The sequence below is a fragment of the Thalassophryne amazonica genome, chromosome 5 (genome assembly GCF_902500255.1).
Source record: "Thalassophryne amazonica chromosome 5, fThaAma1.1, whole genome shotgun sequence".
Taxonomy (NCBI): Eukaryota; Metazoa; Chordata; class Actinopteri; order Batrachoidiformes; family Batrachoididae; genus Thalassophryne; species Thalassophryne amazonica.
In genome coordinates this window covers 57,686,714-57,706,914 of record NC_047107.1, presented here as the reverse complement: position 1 = coordinate 57,706,914, position 20,201 = coordinate 57,686,714, and the positions used below count along the sequence as shown (strand labels likewise).

General features: G+C 43.2%; 1 protein-coding gene across 1 annotated transcript in view; it reads left to right on the top strand.

Moving 5' to 3' along the window:
- Positions 1 to 1,828: 1,828 nt before the first annotated feature.
- The window catches only part of LOC117510579 (membrane-associated phosphatidylinositol transfer protein 2-like), a 280,300-nt gene continuing 261,927 nt past the window's right edge, over positions 1,829 to 20,201 (top strand). The window contains 1 exon segment of the mRNA XM_034170354.1: positions 1,829 to 2,408. The gene's annotated coding sequence lies outside the window, so the exon portion shown is untranslated.

Genomic DNA, 20,201 nt, shown 5'->3' with positions numbered 1-20,201 from the left:
ACGGGGACTAGAAGGAGAGAGCATATCTCACCCATATTGGCCTCTCTTCATTGGCTTCCTGTTAATTCTGGAATAGAATTTAAAATTCTTCTTCTTACTTATAAGGTTTTGAATAATCAGGTCCAATCTTATCTTAGGGACCTCATAGTACCATATCACCCCAATAGAGCGCTTCGCTCTCAGACTGCAGGCTTACTTGTAGTTCCTAGGGTTTGTAAGAGTAGAATGGGAGGCAGAGCCTTCAGCTTTCAGGCTCCTCTCCAGTGGAACCAGCTCCCAATTCAGATCAGGGAGACAGACACCCTCTCTACTTTTAAGATTAGGCTTAAAACTTTCCTTTTTGCTAAAGCTTATAGTTAGGGCTGGATCAAGTGACCCTGAACCATCCCTTAGTTATGCTGCTATAGACTTAGACTGCTGGGGGGTTCCCATGATGCACTGAGTGTTTCTTTCTCCTTTTGCTCTGTATGCACCCCTCTGCATTTAATCATTAGTGATTGATCTCTGCTCCCCTCCACAGCATGTCTTTTCTCCTGGTTCTCTCCCTCAGCCCCAACCAGTCCCAGCAGAAGACTGCCCCTCCCTGAGCCTGGTTCTGCTGGAGGTTTCTTCCTGTTAAAAGGGAGTTTTTCCTTCCCACTGTCACCAAGTGCTTGCTCACAGGGGGTCGTTTTGACCGTTGGGGTTTTTACGTAATTATTGTATGGCCTTGCCTTACAATATAAAGCGCCTTGGGGCAACTGTTTGTTGTGATTTGGCGCTATATAAATAAAATTGATTGAAATTGATTGATTATATATACGAGTATATATATATGCAGTCCGCCCGGGGGATTCAACTCGGCGGGCCATGGGCGGCTGCACGGTGCTTCCGGGGGATCCCCTCGCGGGACCCCCGCCCAGCGCTGGCCATCCCCCGCCGGGCGCATTTCCTCCGCGGCGGTGCGCCGCGACCGGCTCTGGCTTGTCGGCTTGGAAGGGCCCGGGTTGGCGAAGGTGGCTGGCGGCCGAGTGCTCGCTGCACCCTCTCTCCGCTCCCGGCGGCGGAGGCTCCCCACCCCCACCCCCCCTCCCCAGGGGGGGCCGGGGGGTGGCCGCACCCACCACCGCCGGGGAACACTCTAGGGACGGGGCCCCCTGCTCCTGGCGTGACTGCTGACTGGGGCGGACTGCGCCCCGTGCGCCCCGACCGCGTCGCGGCAGCCCAAGCGGGGTGCGGCCCACGTCACATCCCAATATGCTTGTCTCAAAGATTAAACCATGCAAGTTTAAGTACACACGGCCGGTAAAGTGAAACTGCGAATGGCTCATTAAATCAGTTATGGTTCCTTTGGTCGCTCCCAGTTACTTGGATAACTGTGGTAATTCTAGAGCTAATACATGCCAACAAGCGCTGACCCCTCACGGGATGCGTGCATTTATCAGACCTAAAACCCATGCGGGGTGGCGCTGGGCTGGTTCCGTGCCGGGTCGCGGGTGCGCCGGCCGCTTTGGTGACTCAGGTTTGGTTTGGTTTGGTGTGTGTGTGTATGTATGTGCCTGTATGTATAATTTTGATGCTGTCTGCATTAGAGAAGATCCAACTTGTGTGCATCCAATTCTTGTTTTTTTTTAAGTCATTTATGATGTATACTGTACAATCTTTCCTCTGGCACAACATTAGTACAAAGACATCATTAAAAGCCCCAAATTACCATGACATTCACGCTTATGATGAGTGCATGCAAACGTCCGACCACAACTGTAGCAGGCATAATATAAAATATGTAGTATGTAACACAGCAATTACATAGTAAGTGCAATATGACCAGAAGCGAAGGTGTTTTATTTTGAAATATTTCCGGCTGCACTGACGCTGACTTGACAGTATGTGTGTGTGAGGAACAGACTTCTCAGCAGTTCAGACTTGAAGAGTGACAGCTTGCAATGGCGAGTCCTATTCGTGTGTTTGCTCTCTGCTCTTCCCTGTTCTGTACGCGGACGTGGCGGCGCTGAACGCCTTTTGTCTGCCCTCAAGCCGAGCCGACCAGTCCAGCAAGGAGGAGGCAACGCTGACATATTTCAGCGTTATCGCAGGGGACATTTAGCGTGTTTGTTGGCGATTGAGGAAATCCATTGCGCGTTTCGTCGTCGCTGCCACGATGTGTTCAGATTTTGTAAACACGGACAGGAACGGTGGTTAGGCTCGGGCGGTGCGCGCGCTCCTGGGCTGACGATGTTGCACGCGGAGCTTTTCTTCTCCTGAAAAGACGAAAAGGAAGCTGACTTCTTGAAGCTTATATGGCAGCCTTCCCAGACCTCTGCGAGTGAACCGTGCTGACATTAAAAGCCTGCCGCTGGAGGAAGGTTGATGAACTTTGATTTGCTGAGTGCTGGAGTGTGCTGAGGCCGGCGGAGCGTCAGGTTCAGGTATGTACCCCTGAGCGCTGGAAGCCATCAATTTGCCATTACTGCGCTGCCATGTTGCTAGGTAACTAACTGACGGCGGGTTTACTCCAGTTCAAATGCGTCCGTTCCCTCTACGAAAAGCAGTCACATATCTGTCGTTTTTTAAAGATCTAAATCTGATCACATTTCACCTCAACTTTGCTTATTTTTGGGCCTATAGGCGCCTGACTTTGATATTCTGGATGTTCTTATCATGCAGACGCGCTTGCTCAAGCTGATCCTCTTATTGGGCTGAAGGAAACAGTGTTTTTGGTCATTAATCAAACAGTCATTAACATGAAATGTCAGTATTTGGTGCAAGATCATCTCAGTTTGGCACCTTCACATGCCTGCTCATGTGCACGTTTAGATGGTCCAGTATAGGTCCAGACCTCTACTGCACACTGGCTAAGTTCTTTTGGCACATCTAATTTCCAGACATGGACACATTACACAGAACTTTTGTTGTGGTATTGAGTGACAGCTGCCAGCGAGTCGATATTGGTTGCCACACAATCAGTCTGACTGTAATCTTAATCCACACCTCTAACTAAATGCCAGAAATAAAAAATACCTGTTGAAATTGGAGAATAATTATACAGGTAAGTCCTTGTATGGAATAATCTGAAAATGGACAGCTTCAGAATAGTTGATGATTGACTTTCATTGTATAATGATATACAAATAATGAATGTTTATGAGTTCACTGGTACAAATATTTCATGAGGTGAAAACTGGAACATACGTACCTTTCAACAAGGCGAAGCCAAGTTGAATGGTTTGTCCCAGCTTTTATCGACTTAAATATTAAATATCCTTGTCATTTGACATTTTTTAATTTATAAACATCAGAAAAGGGACTTACATTTCGGCGTTCCACTGCTGCTAAAGTCCAAATTGTAACGTGTAGTCCAGTGATGCTGTACACTGGCTTCAGACTTCCATAAAAAAAAAAAAGACTTCGTGTAGTTCCTCAGTCCAGCCAAAAATCACGTCAGCATTTCATGTGAACAGGTCATCATGCATCCAGATGATTTACAGCGGAGTGAATTTTGTGTGTGTGTGTGTTACAAGACTTAGCAGCGTCAGTTAGCTCAATCAAATCATCGTATCGTTGTCCCCACAAGACGCACGCACACACACACACACACACACACACACACACACACACACACACACACACACACACACACACACACACACACACACACACACACACACACACACACACAACCTGGTCGGCGCTTGTGCATGTGTGTACTACCAAAAAAAGACTGTGTACGTCCTCAGTGCAGCGAAAAAAAAAATCAGTCAGAATTTAGTCTACACCTCTAACTAAATGCCAGAAATAAAAAATACCTGTTGAAATTGGAGAATAATTATACAGGTAAGTCCTTGTATGGAATAATCTGAAAATGGACAGCTTCAGAATAGTTGATGAATTTACTGATTAATATCACTTTGAGCAGATGGAATCAGTTAATTAGTGAAATCACCTGGTGGAGTCAGTGGCTGCAAAGAAAACCTGCACCCTCATGGCTCTTTCTGGAACAGGTTGCCTACCCCTGCTCTAAATACAATGCAACACAAATGGGATGAATTAATCCATGTCATGTGACATACAAAGCACCAATCAAATGACAAGGATCCACTCAGCTGTTATATAAAATGAAATGGATCAACAGGTTTTTTTTCTGTGTCATAATTATCTCCACTAACTGACAGAGGAGTGTATAGGGTATGACTGTTCTATCTGTAATTTTACCATAGAGGGTAGCTTTACCCTCATTTTTATATGTTGGAGGTATTTTCCTTGTCACCCTGGTAAACCATGTACACACAAAAGGATACTGGGCCAAATGTGGTCCGTGGGTGCCAGTTAGTAACCCTGATTCATGTGCGTCACAATGGCAAACTTCCTGTCCCAGAAAGGATACGTTTCAGACCATGTTAAGAATATTTTGTTTGTTGTTGACATGTTAGCTTTAGCAGCACAGATATCTAGTGTGAAACAGACATTATTAAGAAGTTCTAATGGTGCGAATGGTGAGAAAGTGTTTTTTGAAAAAATTTAGAGGGTTATTACATTTACAGATTGGGATCGTAGATGGTATTTTCGCTCACACTGTGGAATTATAGAGGGTGAAAAATGAGTGTTAGTGCATGTATAGCAGCAGGTATGTGGGTATTTCGGAAACCCTGGGATGTGGTGTTTTTCAATATCCTGCCTTGTGATGTCACAAAGTTTTATCAGTATCCTGCTGATAAACAGACTGTTGGGTAACTGATGGTGGATTGTGCCCCCTAATCAGCTCTGTCAAGGAGATGTTTTCATTGTTTCTGACTGTCAGGAGGATGTCTCAGAAGGACGTGCTAATTTCTTTAAAATTTGGCAGAAAGATAGACCTTTGGCCAATAAGCATTTGTTGAATCCAACATTCCGGAGTTCGTAATCCAGAGTTAAATCCAGAGTTGGTTAAGTCCAGATGTGAATTTTCCCATCAGTATTTTTTTTTTGTAAAAGGCAATTAACTTAAAAGTAATAGTAATAACTGAATGACTTAAGTCATCTATAGGACCCCCCCCCCCCACTTCACCTCAGTTAAGGAATCTTGACTTGTTTTATTGTCACCAAGATCAGTTAAAAATGTATGGGCCAATCAAGAAACCTGGTGTTGGCTGGCAGAGGCCAAGAAATATCCTGTTCATTTCTAAATCCAGGGGCAGATCAGGAAATCCTTTTTTCCCCAGTTTCTTTAGTGGTCTGAAGTGGGACCTTTTTGGCACTTTCTTTTGAAGTATTGCATAGACCTTACTTAAAAAATCATACATGATGGTTTTCGGATTGGAATGTGGGTTTGGGTTCATATGATTGCAAAGTCTGTTGTGTGTTGGCACAATAATGCGCTGTACTTAGCACTACTCTAGTTTGGTTAATAGATTAGTAGATTATTGTGTAGTATGAATAATCAACCACTAATTCAAGGTTCAAAGGTTCAAGATTCAAACAACTTTATTGATCCACAATTAATACTAGTTGAACATAATAATGGCACACATCAGAATTAAAACAACCGCACATATACATTTGATTGTTTATGTATGCTAAACTTTGAAACAGTCCGTCATCCGAATTGAGGCAGTGGGAGTATGGGCTGCAGCAGCTTCCCGCGCAGAATATGGGCGCAGAGCAGGAAGTTGCTAACAGATGGTCTGGTCGTTAGTTGGTAAGCTTTCAATCTGTGTTTTTTCAGTTACTGTTTAGACATTTATGGAGTACGTTCATGTCCGACCTGCTTTTTCTAATCGCGTTTTTAGCTTCTGGTTTGTAAAGAAAATACGTGTTTCGAACTGATTGTGATGGAAATCGGTCCGATGTGGGAATATATCCGACCGGTAATCAGCCAATCAGAGCGTGCGTATTGTTGCAGCCATATAATAAGTTTACATAATTTTTCTAACTTTTTATAAACAGTTATTCTAAAGAATATAGAAAAACGAACAGATTAAGTGATAATGGAAGTAAGTGTTAGTTGCCTTGTACTAAAAATCAAGTCTGCAAGAAGTTTGGTTACACAAAGGCAGATATTTTTCCAGCTCTGTGTTCTGTCTGTGCATTGTGAATTACTGGATTTATTTTCATCCCTGTTGTCATATAAAGTATGTGATCTAATCATTGTTTTTGAACTCTGTAGCAGTTTCAGGTGGAAGGAAAAATGTGTCAAGGGCACCCTGCACCCTGTCAGCTTGATTTTTTTTTAAATTTTGTATTTTTTTTTTTCGTGCATAAACACCTGCTTGCTTCAGTAATTCCAGACTTCATTTTCATTTTATTTGACTTTATGAATATGAGCATGTACAGTTGCTGTTTGACTCAACAGGGCCTGGGTGAGTCATCGAGACAGCGCTGACTCTGGCTGTGGTATCGTTTGTCCAGGTGATGTTTCTGCAAAGAGGAGCCATTACATGACATTATATCCAGCATTTCATATATGTTTGATTTAAGAAGGCAATCTGCAGCTAGTTTACGGACTAATGACATTTATCTGTTGGATATTTGAAACGTGCTGCTTCCTGAGATGAACATGTACAAGGTCTGTAAGAAAAGTATCCAACCTTTTTATTTTTTATAAAAACCATGTGGATTTGAATCACGTGTGATTGCATCAGCCAAGCTTGAACCTTCGTGCGCATGTGTGAGTTTTTTCACACCTGTTGGTTGCGTCATTCGCCTGTGAGCAGGCTTTGTGTGAGCAGTGGTCCACCCCTCTCGTCGGATTTTTATTGCGAATAAAATGTCTGAACAATTTGGAGCTTTGCTGCATCAATTTTTTCCAGAAACTGTGAGAGACCTCCAGGTGGACACCATTCGGAAAATTCAGATGGCTTTCAAGGACGATTTTATGGGGATTACACAGATTAAGGAGTGCTCCAGCCGGTTTAAAGACCGCCCACAGCTGCTGAGAGCGTGCCACGCTCCGAGCGCCGATCGACAGGCTCAAACCCCGCTGAAACAACCAGATAATTTCCAACGTGAAGGCTTTGTTGATCCGGGACGTCATCTGACTTACACAAAAATGGCAGAAGACGTGGACATCAAGACTTTTTCAGCACATTCCACTGTTACAGGAGTTTTTTTCATGGAAAGAGGAGCGGAGGAATGCGCCACCGTGCCGCTCATGGCACGGCACAAAACCACCTCTCTGTTGGTCTCACAGGACGGCTTTCAGACGGCTTTCGGTGGCTTTTCAGTCGTGTGACTATCCGAGAAATTGTGCATGAGCTGGACATGCTGGAACATGTCCTGTGAGGCTTCATCACGGCGTTGCTTTGCGCCATGTGGCTCTGCTGCGACGCGCGGAATTCCTCCGCTCCTCTTTCCATGACAAAAACTCCTGTAACAGTGGAAAGTGCCGAAAAAGTCTTGATGTCCACGTCTTCTGCCATTTTTGTGTAAGTCAGATGACGTCCCGGATCAACAAAGCCTTCACGTTGGAAATTATCTGGTTGTTTCAGCGGGGTTTGAGCCTGTCGATCGGCGCTCGGAGCGTGGCGCGCTCTCAGCAGCTGTGGGCGGTCTTTAAACTGGCTGGATCACTCCTTAATCTGTGTAATCCCCATAAAATCATCCCTGAAAGCCATCTGAATTTTCCGAATGGTGTCCACCTGGAGGTCTCTCACAGTTTCTGGAAAAAATTGATGCAGCAAAGCTCCAAATCGTTTAGACATTTTATTTGCAATAAAAATCTGACGAGAGGGGTGGACCACTGCTCACACAAAGCCTGCTCACAGGCGAATGATGCAACCGACAGGCGTGAAAAAACTCATGCATGCGCACGAAGGTTCAAGCTTGGCTGATGCAATCACACGTGATTCAAATCCATATGGTTTTTGCAAAAAATAAAAAGGTCGGATAGTTTTCTAACAGACCTCGTATACTTGGACTGATTTTGTTGACATATAAAGAAGTGCAGGCATGGATCTCAAGTTCAGTTAGGTTTTTTTTTGGTTTGTTTTGTTTAAAGTTCTGAATTATATTGTTGTAAAATTCAAGCTGTGTGTGGAATCCCTGTTTGGCATGTTGAAACTTGCATTCTGCCTCCTACAGCTCCTACAGCGGTTGTGTAACACACCACATCAGTTGCTTTGTGATCTTAAAGATTTAAATGAGTTTGTCCTTTCTGAAGTTCATATTATAATTAAGCTGGTGCTTCATGTCCTCTCATTCGCTCTCTTTTATGTAAACACAATTTGTCCTTTTGTGCATCACATTAACAAGATTTCTTTGTCTGCTTTGTTAAAGCAAGGTTAACAGTAAAACTACTGAACCGATTATTATAATAACAAAACCTAATGAAAGGGTTGAGCCTTGTAAATTTTGCAGCACATCTGGATTAAGTATGTAGGAACTTATGTTATTATTATAACAATTCCCATCACCAAATTTACTGCTTTGACTAAGCCACAAACTGCTAATGTGCTTCAGCTTAGAGATCTTTTCATGTTGACAGCACTAGTATGGCTTTCACTAAATTGTTGACAAGACCATTTGTTACTACATAATGACTTGGTCAGGTTCTTTTAAATAAAGCTTTTGGTGCATTTAGATTAGAGCTTGGAGGAGGTATGCACTCGTAATTCGTGATTTTGTAGTTGCTTGTGTCCCAAATTTGTTTTTGAAACATGCAAAACTACTTCTAATGATTGGCACATGAAAAAGCTGTCAATGATATTTTGTCACAGCATTCATCACTGTCAAGTGGAAGTGCATCATAAATGCTGTTGACTGAGATTACCGCTTGTTCTGCAGTCCATGAAGTGTCACTCTGATGATTAAAGGCAGACAGCATGGCATGAAGATCATTGATTACAGCATTAACATGACCAGTGTTCCTCACCAAGCACTTACCTTGTGTGAACTCTGCACTGCCACCTTTGCCACACATATCTGCTGTGACCTTTGAGATACTCCACAGATATTTGCCTAACCAGTTTTCATTTGCAGGATTCTACTATTTCCTCTGAGTTAAACATGTATGTCAGTTTTTTTTTGCCAGCTTGCACTCGACCGAGACGGACGCACTTTTCTCTTCTCCCTCCCTCCTTATCTTTCCTGCTTTTGTGGCGTGTTGTCTGTGAGGCTGCAGCTTTGCTCTTCTGGAAACGACAAAAATGGATCTGTTAAAGTGGTCTCTGAACGCAATTGACACTATTTTTTCTACAAGACCTTCGGGAGCGGAGGACCTGACCTGTCCTGCTGGGACGCATGTGATGGGTTACGTGATGGACTCGTGGAGGAGATGGCAGGTCATGTGCCTTTACATGCTTTCTGTGGAGGACGTTGAAGATGTGTACATATTCGGCTTGGTGGTGACCGGCTTTCTGATGTGTGGTGCGGGCACTCTGCTGGTTTACCGGAAAATCAAGAAAGTGGAAGCAGCTTTAATTGGTCATTCTAAGCTGCCCTATATGATTGATTCGATTGGGAAGGCAGTGGCTGCGCAGTCGGCGGAGGTTAACCGCGCGTTGGATGATATCTCGAGGAAGATTGCAGCCCTGGAAACCCGCTATGACCGTCTGTGAAGACCACATTCTACATTTCAGATGCATTGAGAGCCACTCTGTTCTCAGAACTGTGGAATCTTTCAGGCGTCTGTTAATCTGGCTATTCATTTGGCTTCCCCAAATACAGCTGCACTTCAAGGTCGCTGTGATAAGAAACCTCCTCAGAAAATCAACACCTAAGCCTCGCTCCCTGGTCTTCCCCCCTCAGCTTCTCCAGCTCTGACGTGAACTGTGAACTGTCCAGGACTTTCTCAGCCTGCGCAGGGCTGTTCCCTTCCCCCCCCAGACTGTCAGACAAGGCCGTTGACGGCGCCGAACTGGCTGCCTTCCGGAGTGTTCTGATAAACTGGTCCTTTCAAATCTCGGTTGTCGTCCTGTGTCCTTGTTTTGTCTCTGTGATTATTGTTTTTTGTGCTGATGGGATTTTTTTTTTCCTCATTGCCGCTGTGTAATGCAGCGGCTATGAGGGTTTTTTTTTTCTTCTCCTTTTCCCTCGTGTTTTGCTTTCATATACTCAACAAAAATATAAACGCAACACTTTTGGTTTTGCTCCCATTTTGTATGAGATGAACTCAAAGATCTAAAACTTTTTCCACATACACAATATCACCATTTCCCTCAAATATTGTTCACAAACCAGTCTAAATCTGTGATAGTGAGCACTTCTCCTTTGCTGAGGTAATCCATCCCACCTCACAGGTGTGCCATACCAAGATGCTGATTAGACACCATGATTAGTGCACAGGTGTGCCTTAGACTGCCCACAATAAAAGGCCACTCTGAAAGGTGCAGTTTTATCACACAGCACAATGCCACAGATGTCGTAAGATTTGAGGGAGCGTGCAATTGGCATGCTGACAGCAGGAATGTCAACCAGAGCTGTTGCTCGTGTATTGAATGTTCATTTCTCTACCATAAGCCGTCTCCAAAGGCGTTTCAGAGAATCTGGCAGTACATCCAACCAGCCTCACAACCGCAGACCACGTGTAACCACACCAGCCCAGGACCTCCACATCCAGCATGTTCACCTCCAAGATCGTCTGAGACCAGCCACTCGGACAGCTGCTGAAACAATCGGTTTGCATAACCAAAGAATTTCTGCACAAACTGTCAGAAACCGTCTCAGGGAAGCTCATCTGCATGCTCGTCGTCCTCACGTCCAGTTTGTCGTCGTAACAGACTTGAGTGGGCAAATGCTCACATTCGCTGGCGTTTGGCACGTTGGAAAGGTGTTCTCTTCACGGATGAATCCCGGTTCACACTGTTCAGGAAAGATGGCAGACAGCGTGTGTGGCGTCGTGTGGGTGAGCGGTTTTCTGATGTCAGTGTTGTGGATCGAGTGGCCCATGGTGGCGGTGGGGTTATGGTATGGGCAGGCGTCTGTTATGGACGAAGAACACAGGTGCATTTTATTGATGGCATTTTGAATGCACAGAGATACCGTGACGAGATCCTGAGGCCCATTGTTGTGCCATACATCCAAGAACATCACCTCATGTTGCAGCAGGATAATGCACGGCCCCATGTTGCAAGGATCTGTACACAATTCTGGAAGCTGAAAATGTCCCAGTTCTTGCATGGCCGGCATACTCACCGGACATGTCATCCATTGAGCATGTTTGGGATGCTCTGGACCGGCGTATACGACAGCGTGTACCAGTTCCTGCCAATATCCAGCAACTTCGCACAGCCATTGAAGAGGAGTGGACCAACACTCCACAGGCCACAATTGACAACCTGATCAACTCTATGCGAAGGAGATGTGTTGCACTGCATGAGGCAAATGGTGGTCACACCAGATACCGACTGGTATCCCCCCCCCAATAAAACAAAACTGCACCTTTCAGAGTGGCCTTTTATTGTGGGCAGTCTAAGGCACACCTGTGCACTAATCATGGTGTCTAATCAGCATCTTGATATGGCACACCTGTGAGGTGGGATGGATTATCTCAGCAAAGGAGAAGTGCTGACTATCACAGATTTAGACTGGTTTGTGAACAATATTTGAGGGAAATGGTGATATTGTGTATGTGGAAAAAGTTTTAGATCTTTGAGTTCATCTCATACAAAATGGGAGCAAAACCAAAAGTGTTGCGTTTATATTTTTGTTGAGTGTATATATGTTTTATGTACCGGGCCGGCCTATGTGTTGTGTGTTATGTGTGTTGTTTGTTATGGGTCGGTGTTGGTTTGCTCAGCCCTGTTGTTGACCAAGGCAGGGATGTACATCTGGAGCTGGTCCCCGGGCGCCTAATGGCGACCTCTGCTCCTACTGGCAAATAGGATGGGTTAAATGCAGTAGCCACATTTCATTGTGCAGGAACGTTCTTCTGTTCTGTGCATATGACAATAAAATTTCCTTGATTCCTTGATTTCCTTGATTCCAGTGTGCAAAGGTTTTAGGCAAATAAAAAGTGCCAAAAACATTTGCAAAATAATGAAAACCTGCTAAACATCTGTTAACCTTTGACATGTGAAAATATACAGTGCTGTAAAAACATTTCTGTCCCCTTAGCTTTTACACATTTTAATTTTATTATGGAATGATTAAATAGCAGTCAATCTGCTTTGTGTATGCCTGAACCCTTCATATCTGAGAAGCTAAGCAGTATGGGTCCTGGTTAGTACTTGGATGGGAGACCTCTTTGGAACACTAGGGGCCGTGTGTGTTTTTCCAGGTAGAACTGGAGTTGTATCAGGAAGGGCATCCAGCATAAAACTTGTGCCAAATACCAATGTGGATCTGGCTGTATTTGCTGTGGCGACCCTGAACAAAACGGGAGCAGCCAAAAGGAAAAACACGTGGAATGAATAAATAAAAATGAAGGCTTTTTTATTTAAATTATTTTTTTAAATTCTGCTCTTTAAACTCATAGTGAAAACAATTATCTACAACATGACATAAATGAAAATATCAAAGACAAAACAGTGGCATGCATGTGTCCCTCTTAGTATGATGGGGTGCTCAGTTTGGTGCAAATCAAAATACCAGGTAGTGTTTCACCTACGGTGCTAAGACAAGCCTGGCAGGCCGCCAGGCCAAAGAGAATCCCTGCCAGCCAAGAAGTTTTTTTTTTAAACGTCAATGAAGGATAAAGATGATGAAAAAAAGAAAGACGAAAGCCAGGTATCCTTTAATTTGGAAATCAATATCTAATCGTTTTGGCACATCCAAAGTGCTTTGATAACAGCTTTCCCTCACATGCAGCTTCTTTGAAGTAACTGTTTTTTGGAAGTAGTTTGACCATGTGCAAACCAGAATGAGGAAACAGTTTTATTTTCCCAATACTTTGAATGCTGTTTTTAATAAGGTACCAACACAAAAAGTATTTGAGTTTTTATTATGTGTAAATCTGCTCTTGGAAAAAAAAATCTGTGTGCGGTGTGAAAATTGGATGCCGAGTTGTGTGCTGCCTTGGCCACAAGGCTGCTCTGAGCCAAACAGCAGAATATCTCGCCCAAAACATTTAGCCATCTCAAATACAAACAATCTTAATTTCTGCATGCTCTGGATGACACTCCTTAAAATACATATTCATTAATGCTCTATTTCCTGCACAAATGAAAAAATTAAGTAAATACTACGTTATAGTATATACAGTGTTTCCTCTACAGTTTTTTTCATGCCCAGTGGTGCAGAAAAATTCAAATCTCAAAGTACATGGAACAAAAAAAATGCAAGGCAGGAAGAAATGCAAGAGCAGCCAGAGGTGGTGACCATGTGGCTAGTGCACTTAATTTCAGTGCGGAAGGTTCCCTGTTCAAACTCCACCCCTGCCACATTTCTCCATGTAATGTTGAGTCGCGTCAGGAAGGGCATCCGGTGTAAAACTTGTGCCAGTTCAACGTGCAGATTCACCTGAAGTTTGCTGTGGTGACCCTGAGTGCAAACAAGGGAGCAGTTGAAGGGAATTGCAAATGCAGAAGCAGCCAGTGTCATGCCTGGGCCTGATCCAGGCTTTGATCCCTTTTTTGCCCCTTTCTTTGCCGCTTCTTCTGTTCCCGCTTTGATTTATTAGTTGTTTTCATCATGTGTTTATTCTGTGTTCTATTTTGCTTTGTCACTTTGTTTCTTTGCTACTTTTTACTTTAGCCATTGTCCAGTTCCGTTCTTGTTTTGTTCAGCCAGTTTGTTTTTTCATTGTTTGCCACTTGTTTATTTTGTTCTTCTCATTTGTTATATGATCTGTTGTGCTTTTGTGTCAGGTTTTGTTAATCACAGTCTCTGTTTTATTTTTAGTTGGTTTAGCCACTTTGTTTTCTTAGTCAGTTCCAGTTTAGTTTTGTCTTGGTTATATTTTCTTTCAGTTCTCATGTTCATGCCTGGTTTGTTGTTGTATTATCTTTTGCCCTTGATTTCCATTTTAGCTCTGTTCTGTTTTTTGCCATTTGTTTCCACTCCACACCCCTGCACCTCCCATCATGTCTTCGTCCCTCATGCATATTTGATTGTGTTCACTGAACCTGCCTCGTTTCTTTCACTCACACTCTTGGCACCAGCTCATGTGTCTTTGTCTATTACATCACTCCACTTTGTGCACTCCGCTCCTCACAATCTAGCCTGTGTATAATCTTTGTTCACTAGCCACGCCCCCTTCTAGGTCTTTCCTCACGTGCACCTCATTAACACCACCTGTTCCTGATCTCACATCCTGATTAGTCCACCTGTATTTAAACCTCACAGTCCTTCACTTTACTGCCAGATTGTTGTCTCCGTACACTTTCCAGTGCCTTTCACAGTCCTGAGTTTTGCCACACCGTGTCCCAATTACTGCTCTGTTGTCCTTGACTATGCCTCTTGCCTCTCCCCGGATGTCCGTGTTTGCTCGTGCCACAGAACCCTGCCTGTCCATGACTGCGTCTCAGCCTGACCCTGCTTGTACCTCTGCCTCGCTGACTGATCACATATGTACCATACCCGTGCCTGGAATAAAGATCATGATTTCCTCCACACCTAAACCTAGTCTGGGAGTCTGTATTGTGAGTTCAGCCACTCCTGGTGCCGGGCTGCCGCCCGTCCTGACAGCCGGCAGAAACGTCACTCTTTTAATTCAGCAATTCCAAAAATATTTTATTGTACAAGAATAAACTGTGTAACCTAAGAACTTTGCTGAAAGGACATTATAAAATGCAGTGAGCGTAATTCATTGTGGCACTTCTTTTGATATAATTAGGGAATAACCCTGTTGTGTCTGATGATTTGTGGACGTTCATGCTGGATTTTACAGTCGCAAATTGGGTTTGAGGTAAAAATTAGTTTTAAAACGGTAAAACAGCTATTTGTGACCGTAATCCAGCATGAACGTCCACAAATCTTCAGACACAATTCCCATTCTAATCCAATTCCATCGTTTGCACGGTTTATTTTTCTGCAAAAATACAGTCGTTAGGGTGTGATCGGCTCGTCAAAGCTTACTGTATCAACAGCTTGTTCATGCCAAACTGGAGATTCTGTGAGCAGACCCCCAGATTTCTTCATATCGTCAGCTGCATTGAGTTAAATCCACGGTAAATCCATCAATCAGTCCAATTAAATCCATTAAATCCACACATTTCTGCATCGCCGTCGCTGCAATAGTTTTTGTCGGTCTCAGCTGACAGCGCCATTAGTGATACTTGTGCAGCAATGCGGTCAGGGGGCAGAGTATCCCATCAAATGTGAAACGGTTTAAATATTTTGCCACTGTCCATGCAATATTTTATGGTCTGAAATCTCACACGATTAACCAATCAGATTTGCGGAAAAATGTAATTGGAGGAGAATAAAGATGATATAATTTAATAAAAAACAGCATGGTACATCATTATAATTCAAATTGCCTACCAAAAATAAAAATTAAAATGAACTATACCAAAAGTATGCTTAAAGGAGACCTGCATTGAAAAAAATGCAGTCAGATTTTTTGAACAAAAAATTACTTACATTTACACATGAGATCCTTCTGAATGTAGTAAAGTAAATCTGCAAGCCCAGCTCTGTCATTCAACGGAGAAATCTTCATTTGAAAATGACAAATTTACAGCTAACATTTAGCCCTCCGAAAAATTGTCCCTCTCATCATGGACGCTGCCAAGACGTCACGGACAAGACCCTCTCCCAGCATGCATTGCGCCAATTGTAATTTGTGGATTTACGTCAGTTTGCATCTGCACCTTTTTCTTGTCTTATACGGAAGGATCTACTTTTTTTAAAACTTCATATTGTCTTGCGGCACGTTTGGTGAGTACACATTTCTTTTATTTGTGCTTGAAAATTATTTTGGGGGACTTTGTCATACGCCCGTTTGATTGAGTGGTGTCGCAATGAAAATGTATTGTCTTTTGCCTCCGGTACCATCGCGGGATATGGAGGCGAGACCCGCGAAGAATCCCAGTCATTAAAAATATATAAACCTCTCTCAGCGTCCATGGAGCTCTGGGGCTCCGATTGCCGAGACGTGCGGTGCTGTGGATTTTGCAGCAAGAAGTCTTTCCTTGCAGCAACAGGTGTACCAGCCGCTTCGCATTAAAACAGCTAACGTAATCTCAGGACTTGTGCCAAGTGTGCTGCAGCTCCACTCAGTAGACAGAGAGGTGATGCCGGCTGCAAAGCAGACACGGGCGGTGTGAGTGGCCTGCGTTGGCGGTTAATGAGCTCGTTAACGAGCCCGCAGACTTAATAAGCGCAGCGGAGGCAGAGAGCGGGAGAGGAAGAACGGCGCCCGCTGTCAATGTCGTTGCTGATCTGAGCACACAGGTCTGTATCTCACATTCATTGCAGCTTACGTTTGGATGTTGAAACCAGGACGTGTATAAGTAACATTACTAACAGATAAAATCAATTTCAATGCGGGATCGGACTGAAGGCGGGAATGCGTCGTCTTGTCCCTGACGTCATGGAAATGATACGGCTGTACAAACTGTTTTCACAGAGGGCTAAATTTTAGCTGCAAATTTGTCATTTTTAAACGAAGATTTCTCCGCTGAATTACAAATTTGGGCTTACAGATTTACTTTACTGCATTCACAAGGGTCTTATAAATACATATCAGCTATTTCTTTCTGAAATCTGACCACATTTATTTCAATGCAGGTCTACTTTAAGACTGAGATCAGCAAGTTAAAACTTACCATAGCCATGAACTATATTTGAGGTTCCTCACCCACTCTGGGTAACAGTTAGATTGATGTGTTTGCCATTATTTTGACGGCTTGCAGTTGAGCTTCCTTTCCCCGTCCTCCCTCCCCTCTCCAACATATCTCTCATCTGCCACTCTCAACGCTATTTCTGTCTCTCTCCTCTTCTCCTCACCTGTGTTTCTTATCTCTGGACTTTTGGAGAAAAATGTCTCTATATTTGGTTGTCCATCCTCCACATTGCAGCTTTTTTACTATTTGACTAATGTGCGTCAGATGGTGGCGGCATTCATCATCCTGCTGGCTGGCCAGGCTTGTAATACCACATGGGAAGCACTGATATAACAGCAACAGTGGAATTAGTGTGTTTGTGAGTGACAGGGCATGGCATAAAGGTCGTGGCTCCTCATTGTGAGGCTAACCTTGGTTTGGGTGTTCATTCACTAATATTTTTGGCACAGTGGTTCTCATGATGGTTTGCTTTCATGTGGGCATAAAAAGTTACAAGCCACTTATTTTCTCAGTAATTGTGCATTAAATAGACCTAATGGATCAAGCTAACGATAGCTGCTAAAAGTGCTAACGCTGTGACCATACAACATTAAATAAAATTAAAGAGGCAGCGGAAATATTGGAGCAGGGACATGTTAGATGATCTGTTAGGATATTTTACCACACAACAACCCATATTATTCTAAATATTTATTTTTAGCGGAGATGATGGCCTAGTGGTTAAGCGTTGAGCTACAGACCAGAGGAACCTCAGTTCAAACCCCAGCCTGATCGAAAAATCACTAAGTGCCCTTGGGCACGGTCCTTAATCCCTGAGTTGCTCCCAGTATGTAGTGAGTGCCTTGCTTGGTAGCACCCTGACATCGGCGTATGAGTGTGTCTGTGTGAATGGGTGAATATGAGGCATAATTGTAAAGCGCTTTGAGCATCTGACGCAAATGGAAAAGTGCTATATAAATGCAGTCCATTTACTGTATTTGTGATATAATGCTGAAAACAAGAGACACAGCAAGGGTTGGGTATCGAGAACCGATTATTTTCGGGTATCGCTAAGAAATGATTCGATCCACCGACATCAATAGCCTTTTTACTTAACGATTCCCTTATTGGCCCTTCAGGACGACCATTGTGTTTGAAGGTGTTTGTTGGGAAAATGATCATTTCTCTACGTTGACTACAGACCCTGCAGCGGGTCTATAACCAACCGTTTCTGCAGCACGGCTCTGCTTTAAACCTTGAACCAATGAAGCAGTGCTCTGATCCACTGCTTCATTGGATCTTTACTTCGCTCCTCTTCATTAGCGGCAACTCTGCTTCTTAACCCCTCTCAAAGCCATTAAAATATGTCAATTGTGAGTCACTTTTGTGTGGATTAAAGTGACTAACTGGGACTGCTGTCTTGTTGGGAGAAAGAAACGCGAATCGTCCTCTGTTCTGTTGCTCCAAACGCTGCGCGGCTCTCTGCTGAGACGAGTCCACTCAGAATTTATAACTTCAAAGCGAATCCCCGTTTAAATCAAATGACACCTCTTTACAAACGTTGTAATACAAACAATAAACAGCAATCGATCAAAACTTTTTTTTTTTCCTCCCAAAATGAGATGTCCTGCGCTGCAGCAGCCCATGGCTGTATGGCTGCAGACTCCAGTAGCCGTCTGAGTTCAGCTCAGATGTATGGAGAGACTTTCATGCTAATAATGTCTGAAAGGAAATGCTTTTGACAAAAACTACAGATTTTGTCCAGAGATCAAGGATCCAGTGACCAATTTCATATTTATTTACTTTAAGACTCAGTAAAATGTTGTTGACATAGAAAACCTGTAAAGCCTACTTGTAGTACACAGAAATTCACAGGAGGTATCGACAAGGGAATCGATAAGGAATCAGATCGATAAGCGGAATTGATAATGGTATCGATATCGATAAAATCTTATCAGTACCCATACCTAGACAAAAAAACTCTAACAGCTAGCAGTCTCTGCCAGCAGACTCTTTGGACGTTATAAGAGGCGGAGACACTGGGCTCAGCCGCTTTCACTCAAAGTGACCATACCCTTAATCATGCATAACTTTATGGATTAAAATGTCTTAAACTAAGAAGTTAGAAAAGAATTCACCCCCCCCCCCCCATGCAGTTGTCACTGAAGGGAGAAACTACCCTATCGAGACCAGTACCGTTTTTTGTATCAGGCTGTAAATTTGTTTATTTCTGCTCTGAAGTCAGACATTTTCACATGGACTTGAAAGGGAATCTGCTCCCTTTTGGAGCCAGCTTTAAGCGGCCAGTAAAGGAACTGCAACTTCTTCTGGGTAGGCTTCATCTGAGCCCATCGAAGCTTACCGTTTAGTTGTGCTGAAACGTGTGAGGCTCAGAAACACAAAGGCTAAAGCCCCTGTCACACATAGCAAGAATATGGAGGAACCAGCCCAACACGGCAAATACCAACCCCTGGCAAAAATTATGGAATCACCGGCCTCGGAGGATGTTCATTCAGTTGTTTAATTTTGTAGAAAAAAGCAGATCACAGACATGACACAAAACTAAAGTCATTTCAAATGGCAACTTTTTGGCTTTAAGAAACACTATAAGAAATCAAGAAAAAAATTGTGGCAGTCAGTAACGGTTACTTTTTTAGACCAAGCAGAGGGAAAAAATATGGACTCACTCAATTCTGAGGAATAAATTATGGAATCATGAAAAACAAAAGAACGCTCCAACACATCACTAGTATTTTGTTGCACCACCTCTGGCTTTTATAACAGCTTGCATTCTCTGAGGCATGGACTTAATGAGTGACAAACAGTACTCTTCATCAATCTGGCTCCAACTTTCTCTGATTGCTGTTGCTAGATCAGCTTTGCAGGTTGGAGCCTTGTCATGAACATTTTCTTCAACTTCCACCAAAGATTTTCAATTGGATTAAGATCCGGACTATTTGCAGGCCATGACATTGACCCTATGTGTCTTTTTGCAAGGAATGTTTTCACAGTTTTTGCTCTATGGCACGATGCATTATCATCTTGAAAAATGATTTCATCATCCCCAAACATCCTTTCAATTGATGGGATAAGAAAAGTGTCCAAAATATCAACATAAACTTGTGCATTTATTGATGATGTAATGACAGCCATCTCCCCAGTGCCTTTATCTGACATGCAGCCCCATATCATCAATGACTGTGGAAATTTACATGTTCTCTTCAGGCAGTCATCTTTATAAATCTCATTTGAACGGCACCAAACAAAAGTTCCAGCATCATCACCTTGCCCAATGCAGATTCGAGATTCATCACTGAATATGACTTTCATCCAGTCATCCACAGTCCACGATTGCTTTTCCTTAGCCCATTGTAACCTTGTTTTTTTTCTGTTTAGGTGTTAATGATGGCTTTCGTTTAGCTTTTCTGTATGTAAATCCCATTTCCTTTAGGCGGTTTCTTACAGTTCGGTCACAGACGTTGACTCTAGTTTCCTCCCATTCGTTCCTCATTTGTTTTGTTGTGTGTTTTTGATTTTTGAGACATATTGCTTTAAGTTTTCTGTCTTGACGCTTTGATGTCTTCCTTGGTCTACCAGTATGTT